At 38.0% G+C, this 14,819-nt stretch overlaps 1 protein-coding gene across 5 annotated transcripts in view; it reads right to left on the reverse strand.

Annotated features, from left to right (window-relative positions):
* The window catches only part of grid2 (glutamate receptor, ionotropic, delta 2), a 357,135-nt gene that overhangs the window by 212,075 nt on the left and 130,241 nt on the right, over positions 1 to 14,819 (reverse strand). Inside the window, exon 1 of one of the 5 annotated variants that reach the window (XM_057357003.1) lies at positions 250 to 594. The exons of the other annotated variants lie outside the window; for them this stretch is intronic. The gene's annotated coding sequence lies outside the window, so the exon portion shown is untranslated. Of the gene's footprint in view, positions 1 to 249; positions 595 to 14,819 lie in introns of those variants that run through there. 5 annotated transcript variants of the gene reach the window in all.

A 14,819-nucleotide genomic window follows, 5' to 3' on the forward strand; every position in this document is an offset into this window, starting at 1 on the left:
TTTTGATTATATAGCGCTTTCACAATTTTGTATTGTTGCTAAGCAGCTGTACATACATGAATACTGACACAGAATATATGGTATTATAATGCATATATCCATCGTTTCTGACCATCACCCATGGCTTCAAAAGAGGGTCATTTCGTTTTTTGGGAATGGTTAACCTGCAAGATCAGTGATATAGCTATGCTGGCTACAAACAAGGACAGCTAGGGTCGATTATGTTAGCTAACAACACAGGTGACTTACCCTTCCAATGACGACAAAGCAAGTTAAAGCCGGCAGACTCCAAAGTTGAATATCCATTACAAAATTCACGTCAAATTTTCCACTCCAGGCTTTTAAAGAGTCTCGGGAGTAGGACGATGAAAAGTTGATGAGGTAGATATTAGGATCCTGCAGGTCAGAAAAGCTATCCGTTTCTTTATTGATACACGTTAAAAGCCCCCCGGCGGCATTATAGGGATCTGTTATGTTTAATCTATTAAGTTTCGCTATGCACAGGTCTATGTCTTTTGAAATAAAGTGCGCAGTGAACTCTGTTGCCTTGAAACAGAGTTCACTGTTTGCTGGCGCCATTCATTTCATATTCGCTCCAGGCTGTCACGCCCTTGCCAGTATGGAGGTGTAAACAGAATAGGTCATGTGACTGCGGAGCTCTATATTGCAGTTATTCTTAGTATGATGTAATGCACATTGATGGAACAATAAATGAACTTTCATAAATTTGTAATCTGACATTTCTATTCACAACAAATTGAAATCTTCACCTATATTGCAGCTCTCGGGCCAGGTACGTCACCAATGGTGTGTACATCAATAACATTTAACACCATTGGCAGTGTCTGTCTCATAATCAAATTTCCCGATATCACATGACTCGAAACAACACTGAGGTCATAGGAGCTACCGTTACGTTCCTTTAAAAAAAATTCGGGTACTTTTTAGAGCTTGACAGCTTGTGGTCATTATGAAAAATGTATATGATATGTACAGTATATGTATACTTCATGTCATATAACTTCATGTTATATTTCATCTTATGTATACTATGTACAGTATATAGTATAGTAGAGTTTTTAACAATTCTTTAAAAAAACAGCACACATGTTTTGGAACAACATGAGGGTAAATAAATGACAGAACTTTGCATCTTAGCTGTATCTGAAGGCAGAAGGATCCTAAGACGTACACGACTGGCCTACATGTAGCATTACTGAAAAAACCCTATAACGTTTTACTGCGTTCTCGGTACAGTCTCCACTGAGAACACAAACAGTTCAAAAATACTCTGAGTGACAGCTAGCAAGGGCTCAAGGGAGCAATGCCTCCCTAACGTTGCTATATTCTACAGATATGTCTTTTAGCAGCTTTAAATGAGATGGACTTAATGTTGGCCACATGCCCCATGAGGTCCTGATAACCTCAACACAGAAAATACTACACTGAAATTCTATCTGACACAAAAATGCAAAGAGCTATACTGGCTTTTCTCAAGTGAAATGTTTCTACTTTAATGTCTCTCTCACTCTCTCTATGTCCTTGGCAGTGAGCTCTTTTAAGTGTGGTGGGATTTGACTCTGAAACTATACTCTTGATTAGCAACATCATTTTTGCCTCTCTAAACTTCACAAGCATTTAATCACAAAGGAGTCGGGGGGGGGGGGGGGGAGAAGGGTTTTTGAAGGAAACAAATGACAGTGTGTATTCAAAGTGTGCATTGTTCATTCAGCCAACAGCCCAGGGATGCTCTTTGCTAGCCTTTCTTTAGAATTCACCATTAGCTCGACGTATCCAACTGGGAGGTGCTGCTAAACAATTAGCATTGTTGAAGTTTGCAAGAGCTGAAGCTATGACGCACACAGCAGTCGGTGATTATGCAGATCACACAAAAAAAACAATATAAAGTATAAGACTAAATACATTATACTACACTCCAAAACATGATGGGTTATTTTCAACCAACCGTTGGGTTGGGTTGTTTTAACCCTTTTTGGATGAAATATAAACCATCTACTGGGATAATTGAAAGGGGTCATTTGACACGGCTAAAACGAATATTATCGTTTGTTTAAGATGTAATGCAATGTGTATACACGATTTAAGGTTAAAAAACACTCTATTTTCCACATACTGTGCATGTTTGTATCTCCGCTTTGCCCCGCCTCTCTGAAATGCACAGATTTTTTACAAAGCCCATCGCTCTGAAAAGCGTGGTGTGCTGTGATTGGCCAGTTAACCAGTGCGTAGTGATTGGAAGTAAAACAGCAAAAAGTAATTCATGTAAGGTACGAGAACCCCACTATATAAACAAACCCATGTGGGTAAAAAAACAAAATCTAAAAAATGTGTATGGGTCCTCAGTGGTTTTCAAATCAAATCCATTGACAGCTACTTCAAATACCTTTGCAAAGCAATTAAACATCCATTCGGCACGGGAAAGCATACCGAATTACATACATTTTACCTGAAGTATAAATACAGCTGTGATGCATACTGAGCAGTCTCAACTTATGAGTGATAAGACCACCGCTATTGACTGATGTAAAGTCGAAGAAGTTGTCAAATCCTTTCTGCACGCTCTCTGTTGATGAATCCCACTCGCTCACGCTCAGCTGTTGACTCACATCCACCCCCCCTCCACCATCCTGTACTTATCCATCTGCTCCGACACGACTGCATCCCTGCATACCACCAGACGATAGAATGCCCCTCTGAACACAGCAAGACTTTTCTACCTCCGCTCAAATTATGTGGACGCTATAACGCGTGGCAGCAAGTTAACCTGCCGGGTGTTTTTATAGGGTCGCTCCTGTGGTGCCAATGGTCAGAATAACAGCGGCACATAAAATTCCCCAGCGATTTCACTGACATAAATGAAATGTGCGATTCTTATGGCCATCGTACGTCTCGGCGAGCTGACGAGGCAAGTTTGAGTACAAGAAATGAATCAGCAGTCTGGAGCTCAACAGAATACACTGATGGCTTCCTTTACTTTTTGGCCTCTGACAAACCACTTAAATATCGCAAAGCAGGCTGGTTTACCACGGTACATGGCACTGATTTAATCTTAACAGGGAGTGGGAGAAGTAGCATGCGAGTAAAATCTTACCTGTTTTCAGAGGTTGGCAGAAAAGCAGCGTCAAACCAAGGGAGCAAAAGAGAAAGAGAAAAAGAGAGTCAGGATATAAGCTTTAAAAACATTCACAATAAACAAATTAAACCAGAATAAATAAAAGTCTCTCTGAACATGTAGGATTAGTTCAACAACAAATAACGTGCCCTCATGTCACTTTTAACTTCAAACTTATATGACCTTCTTATTTATTTATTCAGTGGTTTATTTGAACAGGGACAGTACATAAACAAAGGAACGACCAACACTATTCTCTTCAATCCTCCTGTCTTGATACATGCAAAATGGTCAGTTGTACGATTTCAGAACAACATAGGGCTTATTTTTTATTTATGGGTGAATTCTGAAATCGAAATATTTGCATCTGTTTTGCAGAAACTTGTCCGTAAGCACAAACAGAGTAAGATCTCACTTTGATAAAAACACACATTTCCAGCATGCTGACTTTCCTACATTTTTTCACAACACAAACCCCATTATGCAACACTGTACTGAGCATTTTTCTACTTAATTAAACACAATGACGACAAATTAACCTTGAAGCCATTAGGATGCAATCTGAATAGCTTAGTTGATAGTAGCTGGTCTTTGTTTTTAAAGTAGTACTCGTCTATGAAACTGGCACTTTGTAGTGCAACATCAAATGGAAACACTGCGATAAGGGCTTGTTTTACTGGAAGACGCCACTTCAAACAACAGACAAATTACAAAGCATGTTCTTGAAAGTCCTTCAGTAAAAGGTGTGTCTTCTTCAAAAGCGCTGTGTGGTGACTGACAAAGCAAAAGGGAGGCGTGTCCTTGCAGATGTTTCGAAATGCCAGACTAATCAAAAGCACTGCAGTCAGTCTTAGTTTAATGTCCAATTTATATTCTGTGCAGAGCTGTTGTTAGTCCATCTGCAACATCATTTCAGCCCCATATCCTCAGATAGCAGCTTCAAAAAGTACCTATTATCTAATCGCTGCTTTGACGAGAATGCCACAGTCTGATGATTTTCACATTGGAATAAAATGCAGAAGTGAGATTATTTCTATCATTTGGTACGTTAAAAGGAATGCTGCGTAAGATCAATTTGTCTGGGTGGATCTCTCATAAAGCACAGGGAAAAATATATGCAATGTAAATGTATTCATGTACTGTATAGATATGTGCCCATTTCGCATCTGCTGAGTAACTATAGAAACACTATGAATCTAAAAATTATGAATAAAAAAAGAAGATTGGAAAATTAGTAATGAATGAATATTAGAATCCTTTGAGCAATTTTTTACAGTTACTTGTGTTGTTTGAAATAATAGTTCACCAGAAAATAAAAATTCTTAGTCACCCTCAAGTCATACCGACAAGACCTACGTTTATTTTAGAACGCAAATTAAGACATCCTTAAAATAGTCCACGTGACTCCAGTGGTTCAAACTTAATTTTATAAAGCGAAGTTATTACAGAATTTCCATTCTTTGGTTAACTGTCCCTTTAATGCCAAATATCTTTTCCTATATATCTTATAATTAAAAATATATAAGAAAAAAATAATATATACTTTTTTCTGTAAAATGTATTCTATTTAAATATTTAATATTAAACATTATATTAATATTTTAATATTTATTCACTTTTTAATTGCCTTTTTATGGGTTTTTTTAATTTATTTTATGTTTCTACTTTTAAACTGTATTTTTTTGTAAAGCTAAAATGTGCACCAGCTGGTATCAATTAAATATTTTAATGACATTTTTAAGATGTGCACTAATAGTGGAGCCTGGATGAAAAAAAAGATCCAATATTTTTGCTTAAGTACTACATACTACATAGCAAATTTGCGTGGTAGCCTACGCTTATTACATTCAGTGACATGTATTTCATTACATCGGGTAACTGAACAAGGCTGAATCTCATGCAAATAAGTAAAACATGTTAACCAGCGTCCATGCATGCTCAGATTGTTGATGCCCTGAAAAAGTGAAACGAAACGATAATTGGTGTGCCAGGCTAATTTTGCTCTTTGAAAAGGCTAGTCTATACTGTGCATTTGTCTCAAGGAAACAAGCAATTGCAATTTTAATCTTCTTTTCTAGTGTATGAATGGCAATAACCTACACCAGAGGTTTTCACTTTTCTTTAAGTGGTGCATTTACAAACTGACGAATCGTATCTATGTCAAACCGAATTTGACACACTGTCTCTCACCTCCATTAAAGAAAGATGGTGAACTTGTGCATCTATCCTTGAGCGTGAGATAAGCTTTGAGGAATCAATATTCTCAGGGGTAATTACAGTGACCCTAGATCCTACAATGTTAAACGGCAGATGCATTTTAGCTCATCCTGTACCTAACAGAGACTCTTTTGGGGGTGGGAGATATTGAGCGTGCACATGTTTGAAGTATGCTAAAAGCATGGGATATGGATTGTGTTTTGCAACTCATTTACTTAATATCAAGAAACAAGATTTTAAAAAGAGGGAATGGTATGAAATGAATCAGGGCTAGAAAATCAATTTGTCTGTCTACTGTAGAGATAATAGAGTAATATACACTCTGTGACCATTATAAACACATGCATCAGGTATATAACAGTTGTTCCGTACCGTTTTTGTTCATGTGTGCTAATGCTCCTGTACACAAAGCGACATCCAAAAAGAAATGTTTCACGGAGTCTGGTGTGGAAGAACCTGACTGGCCTGAACAAAGCCCAGATCTCAACACCTTTGGAATGAATTGGTACTCCAACTGCGAGCCTGACCCCATCACCAAACATCAGAGCTGACCTCACTGATCCTTGTGTCTGAATAGAAGCAAATCCCTCCAGCCATGTTCTGACATCTACTGGAAACGTTTACAGCAGCAAAGAAGGAACCAGCTTTTCCCTAATGTCTATGTCAGAATGTTTTGATACAAAAAGCTTTGCTTTATATCGAAATATTGTGTTTTCTACCCCTTCGCCTACCACTCGCCCCTTGAAACAAAGTGGCAAGAGGAAGGGTTATAAATTTTCCGCTAAGAAATGGGAGACCACTACTACACTGGTATACTTCATCATACGTCGTTGCTAGCTCTTAACGTTACGTCAGAGGACATGCGCCGATGCACCGGGTATATGACATAAAAATATATTTTCTAATATTGTGCAAGCAGTGCTGTCCGCTAGCAAACTTTAGCGATTTTTTTGCAAACGTTAAAAGAACATCACCGTAAATACAAACACAAGATTGAATGTAACATACATCAAAAAATTGTCATAAAAATCCTTATTAATGGCAAAAAATTACTTACATTTATGGGTCTGCTTGCTCGAGTGAGCAGCCATGTTGGAAATTTCTCTTAGCCCTTTAAAATATTAGTTTGAAGGGCTATCTGGCCCTTCCCCTTACCCCTCCAACCAAAAGAGAATTGAGACACCCCTACCCCTTCACGTGAACGCGCCAAACGGAGGGGTAGGGGAAAGTGTAGGGAAAAGGGGTAGAATTGGGATTGGGCCTTACTCTCTTGAAAAAAAAGGAGTCAGTCATTGTAAACTGAATACAGTTGAATGGCAGAGATTAATAAAGGGGCACCTAAGCATGTGTCATACACATAATAAGAAAAAGCTGAGCTGTAATCAATCTCTACACTGTCACTTGGGTTTGTGCCAAAACAACTGTGTAAAATTAAGGTAAATGTGTTCCTGGCGAAACAAAACATCTAACTGACAAAATAAATGTTGCCTGTAACCACTATACAAGGAAACAACCTACAGCAAACCCCATCAAAAACAAGTATTGTATTGCGTTGAATTAATGAAACCCGATGAGAGCTAAAATTGATTTTAAAATTGATTTTCAGGTTGTTTTAAAGAGCAGAAGGAAAAAAGGGTGTACAGAAAGTTTCTGGCTTTTGGCCTTTTTACACAAGTGTTTAATTTTAATGTCTACATGGCCTGCAGTAAAGTATTTAATTTGGTCAAGACAGTGTAACTGTGTCACGTGTCACGGACCAGTGAGTTTGGGGGCGGGACTATCGGTGTGAAGATGGTCATTATTGTTGGTAATGTGTTTGGTGATGCTAGTGGCACAGAAATGAAACACTTCTGATTTAATATTGAGAGGAGCACAGGGGACATGCTGCTAAACTCTTTACTCTCTCACTTCATCTTTAACTTTCTCTCTTTCACACCCTTCCTCATTTCCTGCCAAATTGCCGTTGATAGAATCTGGAAGTGTTTCTCCGTCATAATGGTAAATGTTTAATAAGCCTTATAAGGTTACGTCTGGATCACTGTCAAGGTCTCACACAGGTCAAACTTGTATCTGTAATGTTACATGAACAAATATTCAATATTTTAAAGTAACATCGATGAACGGATAGACACCCTACGTCAAGTTGTGACTAGTTTATGGTTATTTAATTCCACTGCGTAAACTAAAGCCCCATTTACACCAACAATGATACAAATAAAGATAATTATAACAATAACTGTATTAACATCCACACAAATGGAAAAAAAAATGTCTAAAGTTAAATGCGTGAGCCCTTTAAATATGAATAGCTATCGTTCCTCTGTGTTATTATGGTAGTATTGTTGTGGTGTGGAACTGCTATTCTCTTAAATTTGGACTAAATTTATTGGTATAGTTATCAATGAATTAGGGCTGTGCAATTAATCATAATCGATTTTCAATTTAAATTTTGGCTTCCAACAATTATGCAAACAAAATCGAGATAAAACAATTATTGTTGGCATTCCATTTAGCAAGGATTGTCTGCATTCATACTTTATCTATTTTTGTATTTTTTGTATTTTTTGTATTGAATCCAGTGTTAAATTGTTAAATTATCCTTCTTTTCAACCTTCTAAAAAGTAAAAAATATAGTGTTAAAGGTTAAAGTGCAAATGCCTTTTCTGACGTAAAAAAAACTACTGTGGGTATATATACACGCTGTGAAAATTAGCGCTGAAAATGTGTGGACAAAGCTGTTTTTGCGACGGACCTTATTGCATATGCATTTGTAGGAGTTTCCTCTTCAGACGCAAAAATTATGGGAGGAGAATATTTAAATTAATCACGCAATGCAATTTACTAAGGTTGGCGCTTGTCATTGTACTGGTATTTCGGATTTATTTAATGCCAAAAAAAAGCATAAACCCTGTGCTAATTTGTGCTGCGCTTGGTTGATTGTGTTGGGAATCAGATATTGCGCCTGTGTGTTTTTATGTGTGCCTTGTTAGTAAATCACCCGAAGAAATTTCAAATGGAACCTTAAAAAAGTTTCCCAAACACACCTTCAGTATCGCCTCTCCTGCCACAAACCCCTCTCCTATAATTGAGACAAGACTGATCCTATTGGCTGAGGCAGCAGCTCAATAACACTCAAATAAAAACCTTACAAACGATTACAAATTGTAGATTTCTCAGAACATTGAACAGGCCTGTGAGCTTTAACCAAAAAAGTACATTCAAATCATAAATAAATGTCTTTCTGCTGATGATTTCTTACCTTCTGTCAATACCGTGTGTAGCACAGATGTGCCTGTTCTTGTATCTTTATAATTGGATGTAAATGAAAATCGAAGCAAAGCTCAGCACAACCGCCAATTTTGCATGGATAAGCAACCCAAATTGTATCTACAGGCGTTCAACACCCTCCTTCAATCTCTCTACAGCTTTGCTACTGTAATGAAGAAGCACACAACAAGGTGCGTGATGGTGGGATGCCATCGGTTATATTCAAGTCAGGGCCTCTTTACGGTGCTGTTGTTTCGTTTATCCATTTCATTAAGCAATTATGCATTTCTTTATTGCAGAGAAAGGTAATGAGTTTGAAAGCAAAGAGAAGGGTTCCATTAGAAAGGCCCCTAGAGTGTGTCTTCTGTTTAAGCTTATGAGGTCCGCTCACCTTTACACCCCACCGCTTTCATATTATCACGGTGGCGTGCAAGTTTATTGAATGAATACTACGAATAACCCCTATGAATAACTTGGAAGGCTTGTTAGTGCCCTTCCAAGTGAGCCTTTTGCTAACAAGGACAACACTGGCTGAAATGAAGCACGGTTTGAGTGCTAGCGAAGGTCATTATTCTGTACGCTGTCATGCCGTTCTAAAGAGTTCATTACAGGGGCAATGTGTTTAAGCAAAAAAAGTTTTGGCATTTTTGCAAGTTAATAAACATCACTGATGGCTGAGGTTTCCACACGAGCAGCCAACATACAGAAATTCCAGTTAATGGGACTTGAGAAAATGAGAAAAGGTTTGTTTGCGTGCAGATCAAAATGCAGCTCGCAGTGTAATTTGTTTCCTTTGAATTCAAACTACTTTTGTTTTAATGGAAGGAATAGCTCATTATTCAAATGCTTTCTGTTTAGCACCTGCACCTTTAGACCTACGAAACTGGCAGCAATGTTAACAAAGAGCACATCCATCTTCCTTCACACTCTCTGTTTGTACATTTAGTGGCTTGTTGGCGAATCCATTCCAAGTCGATGTTCATGACCTGTCTCTGCATAACGTCTTGTCTCACAAGGGTCTGTCGTAAAGTCATCAGCAGGCTATAAAGTACAGACTCTGTGTAAATAGGAGATTCATGGATGGCGGCGGAGCAGTGAAATCATGGCCCGGGAATAATGAATTAAAATTGGAATGGTGGAAAACATTTTAATGATATTGACAGAGGCATTAAATTCAGCAGTGGGCTTTTATATCAAGGCATTAATGCACTGAGTAATAATATAACTGCAACCAATCATAAAGGTAATGCTGGCAATTGGCACGTAGGAACTTGCTAATATCTGCATCACGCATGCGACATGTTATGTGAACAATAAACACGTCATATGATGCCTAAAAAGGCCTTTTAGTGTTGCGAAAAGGTTAGCGGTGTAAAACAATTACCTTAATTATGATATATTGCAACGTTATGGTTAAGCATATTAAATCCAATCCAATCTAATGCAAATTGATTTATTAGCTGTTAATATGTTGTTGGAAAATTATTTATTTTATGCTTGTTTTAATAGTCTTTGAAATTCAGTACGATAAAAAATACCTTAATTAAAAAGCAAAATATTACTGCATATTGATTTAATATAAACCTTTTCGTGTTGTTCAGTTATTTTAGCCGGATGAAGATATTGCAAAAGCAGCTCCAGATGGTAAGGGTTGTGGCTGACACTAAGGAGAACGTGAACAAAATGTGTCACCTTGCTCAATTTACTGCACATGCCCAAAAGGGAGCCAGTCAACAAAACTAATAGCCACCAAGCCACGACTGAGAATACGAATGCACCGCAGACAGACCCTTCCCTCCTGTTTCTGTCACGTCTGCTCAAGGCGTATGGTTGAGCAGGTCAGAGCACATTTCCGCTATTCCCTCCTTACCGTTTGTGCGGCCCTTACAATAACAAATATATACCGTGAACGCCAGCTCCGTTATCGTTCCGTCCTCCCACGGGGGCTCTAGCGCATTCTCAATAGCCAAGAAAACTATTGTTTTCGTCCACAATTATGTTACGCCACATAAAACAATTTTCAAGGCTGAATGCGTTTGTCATTTCCAAAACAACATTATCTGATCAAAAATATGTTGCATTGCTCTGATAAAAACGGAAAGGGGGAAGAAAACCCAGACGGAGATAAAGAAAATTGTTTAGAGCTTTGCTCTGGGCTTTCAGCTAACTGATTTGGTCTGGTGAAGAGTCATAGCTCTGCCAAGTCTTTATGAAATGCTCCTGACCTGAGCTAAATGCATGCTTAATGTGGAGGTGGATGCTTCTATTTCTTCTGGCAACGCATCAGACGGAATCTGCTCGCGGTCCAGACAGATACTGCAGGAAGAGTGGGGTGGTGGGGGGCATAGTTTCATCTGGTCCCATTTCAGTGCTGATATTATCAATGTGTCAAATCAGATCTGTGGGTATTAGCAGAGCTGAGATGTGATGAGGGATAGATAATCCTTTCAATGGTAAGCGAGAACTCTGGCCCAGATTTCACACAATAGCTTCCCCCACTGGAATTTTCTTCTGGGCAGAGAACAAATTCCAACAAGCTAAAGAGAAACTATGTTATTGTAGTCACATCAATGGGGTTTATGCACACGGAGCGATGGCGTTAGGTTAGGGTTAAAAATCTCTGCTAATCTTCAACTAAAATCTCTGCCAGCTCTGTTACATCCGGCGTCATAGGGAACAATGGCGTTTCGCTTCAGGATGCACATAGGATTACGATCAACAACGTGAGTCTAATTATTCAAACACGTATACGTCGATAACCAAAAAGGAGAAGCGCTTCAGGCTATTCGTTTCAAGGTACATCAACAAATATGAAAAAAAGAAAAGTCAACTTTTGCACTTACTAGAGGCACGATCACAGAGGCACTTAACAATGCTCACCCATAGTGCTGTTGGTACGGCGAAATCTGAACTTTTTCTTACTTAAAGGGGCCGTAACGCATGCGGTTTCTGCCAATCTCATATTAATCTTGAGTACCTATAGAGTAGTATTGCATACTTCGTATCTTCGAAGAGTATTTAGTTTGATCACATTTATAAAAGATAGATACAGCTGTACGATTTTTTTCAGAAAGCATACTGCGCGTGCGGGGGGGAGGGGTAGGCTGAACTAAAGCACGTGCGCACCCATTGCCAACAAAACACAGACATCAGTTTCACTCACAGCATCTTTTAGCGCTGGGACGGCTCCATATATCAGTTTCAAATATCTCCAAATCCAGCGTTATATCCACCGTTTATATAACATTCATCACCCAAATGCAGAGAACAAACACCTGAACTTCGCGAACGTATGCTCTCTCTCTCTCCTGCACACAAGTGAAAGTGACGTGTGCGCATGCTCCTTCTCCTGCTCTCCTTGCTGCCGCGTGGGCGTGCCGCGTGCTTTTCCGGGAGAATTGTCCAATAAGGGACTAAAAAAAATTGTTACGAAATATGTTACGTTTTATATGTTCGAAAAAAAACTTTCCGAAACCTGTACGATCACTGGGGGAGTGTATCGAGCACAGAAATACTACATAATACGCCCAACACGTTTTTTGACAAGTTGACCATGTTAAGCATGAGAAGACAGCACGTTTAACATTGTAAAGAAGTCAGAATGCATGACACACCGTTGCAGCACCCCTTTAACACATCGTTATCACTAATTATAAATCCCCTTAGTGCTATGTGAGCGAAAGTGACCTAGCTGAAAGCGATTTAGGCGGAAGCACGTCATCGTCCTGTGTGCATATACCCTATTTGTGACCCTGGACAACAAAACCAGTCTTATGGGTCAATTTTTCAAAATTGAGATTTTTACATAATCTGAAAGCTGAATAAATAAACTTTCTATAGATATATGAGTTGTTAGAAAAGGACAATATCTGGCTGAGATACAACCGTTTAAAACTCTGGAATCTGAGAGCGCAAAAAAATCAAAATATTGAGAAAATTGCCTTTGAAGTTGTTAATCAGGGGCACTGTGGCAGACCATCCACTCACAAAAATAAAGTTTTTATATATTTAAGGTAGGAAATTTACAAAATATCTTCATGGAACATGATCTTTACTTAATATCCTAATGATTTTTGGCATAAAAGAAAAATCGATAATTTTGACCCACACAATGTATTTTTGTCTTTTACTAAAAATGTTCCCGTGCTACTTAAGACTGGTTTTGTGATCCAGGGTCACATTTATTCCCAGCATGAAACAACCATTAAACACATCTGATGTCTTAAGACTCCAAAACGCACCATTAAATTCACTTGAGGCAGTTCTAATCAGTCACAGACTCTTAGTAAACCTGTGTGAGCTAGGGTGTATAGTTTGGAGCGAAAATTATATACAATTCACCATTATTCTGTTGCGAAAGCAAAAGTTACATAACTAGGTTAACAGTTTTAATGATACCTTGAAGGAAAAACCTACAACTTCACAGACCACACGCATATTTCTGCGGTCAGCTGTGGAAATTGAATTTTCAACTGAAGTTAATTTCAGTATGAAAATATGTAACCAGGAGCGGAAACTGCCAAAAAGAGCTGTTTGAAGTCTTTGAGGGGAAAAAGAAGGAAATAATTCAAAAATAATTCCACCAACATTCCCTTTGCATTTTTTCATCTCCTGTACAGAAACACTATACAGCAAAATCACATCTGACAACTCAATCGAAATTACTTCCACACTCAATACCAGTTTTACTTATACAGTAGCACAATTGGAATTCTGTCATGACAGGTAGGCACTTAATAATGTTTAATTTACAAAATGTCAATATGACCAGGTCAAAGTACAAACGAACTTAATATCCAATAAATTCTAATGTAAGGAAGTAACGGTGAAGAACAGCTATTTATACATTGTATTAGTTGTCAAAATCAAAACTGAGATCAACAAAGGAAGACTTGGTGGTCTGTTTTTGTCCATTACAGGGATAGTTCCCCCAAAAATGAAAATTCTGTCATCATTTCCACACAAAAGAAAATATTTTGAAGAATGTTGGTAACCGAACAACAGTGGTACCCATTGACTTGCATTGGTTTTTGTCTACACAATAGAAGTGAATGGGTACCGCAGTTGTTCGGTTACCAACATTCTTCAAAATATCTTCTTTTGTGTTCTGCAGAAGAAAGAAAGTCATACAGGTTTGAAATGACATGACAGTGAGTAAATGTTGAATTTTTGGGTGAACTGTCCCTTTAACCGAGGAAGGGCTGTTAAAATACAAACTACATAAAATAATAACCACTGTATGAGGCTTCTGAGAGCAGAAAGTACAGTTTATTTTTGGAAACATAATAAAACTATTCTGAGGATTATTAATATTGTTTGGTAGCTAAACAATATTTACAGAAAAGCTGAGGAGAGAATTTATGCCATGTTTTTCTATCTTGGAAGTACACACTGCACACTGAGTTCTGCATATGAAAAAACACAAGGAAAGCAAAAAGCAGCAAGCATCAGAGTAAACAAATATAGAATATTTACACATTTAAAAAGTCTCACCAAGCCAAGGCCACATACAAACAAATGTATATTCAGATCTGAATATACTGTAAGATATCACACCCCAAAACGTATTACCTTCTTCTAAACCTCACAATGCCATTCCCTGAATAGACAAACAACTGCTATATTTTAATGCTTTAACCTATGCAGCCCTTATATAAGATAACACCTCAGAACAAACATTTGGCACAAGGTTGTACAGCATTCATTTTAACGTGAAAAGCTGCTCCCAATTGAGCTGAATCTGCAGGTGACAGAAGAAAAAGATACATTAAAAATCTATAAGTGTCTATGGGCGAATAAGCACCAATTCAAGAACATCACCTCTAGGTGACCATTAATGGTAGTTATTATTAAGTAACAAAAATGAGGTCTTGTCACTTAAGATGAGATATGGCAGACAGCAGGCCTGTCCCTGCTGCCTTAACCAGGATGTAATATTGATTGGTTCAGATTAGCTGGCCTGATCATAATCTTGCTTCCCAAACCTCCCAAACAAAATACAACTAGAAACATGCGGTGTAACGGAGCCTTTACGATAAATGAACCATGATGTTTTTAAGCACGGTTAATAGTGAACCTCGGTAATCACTGCATCCCTACTTAATACACCATTACATAATACAAAAACTGGGAAAAAAGTATTGAGTTGGGATTAAATATTTACGTATATTATATATATACACGTTTGTGGTGTTTTTAAGTC

This window comes from Triplophysa rosa, linkage group LG17, assembly GCF_024868665.1.
Source record: "Triplophysa rosa linkage group LG17, Trosa_1v2, whole genome shotgun sequence".
Classification (NCBI taxonomy): Eukaryota; Metazoa; Chordata; class Actinopteri; order Cypriniformes; family Nemacheilidae; genus Triplophysa; species Triplophysa rosa.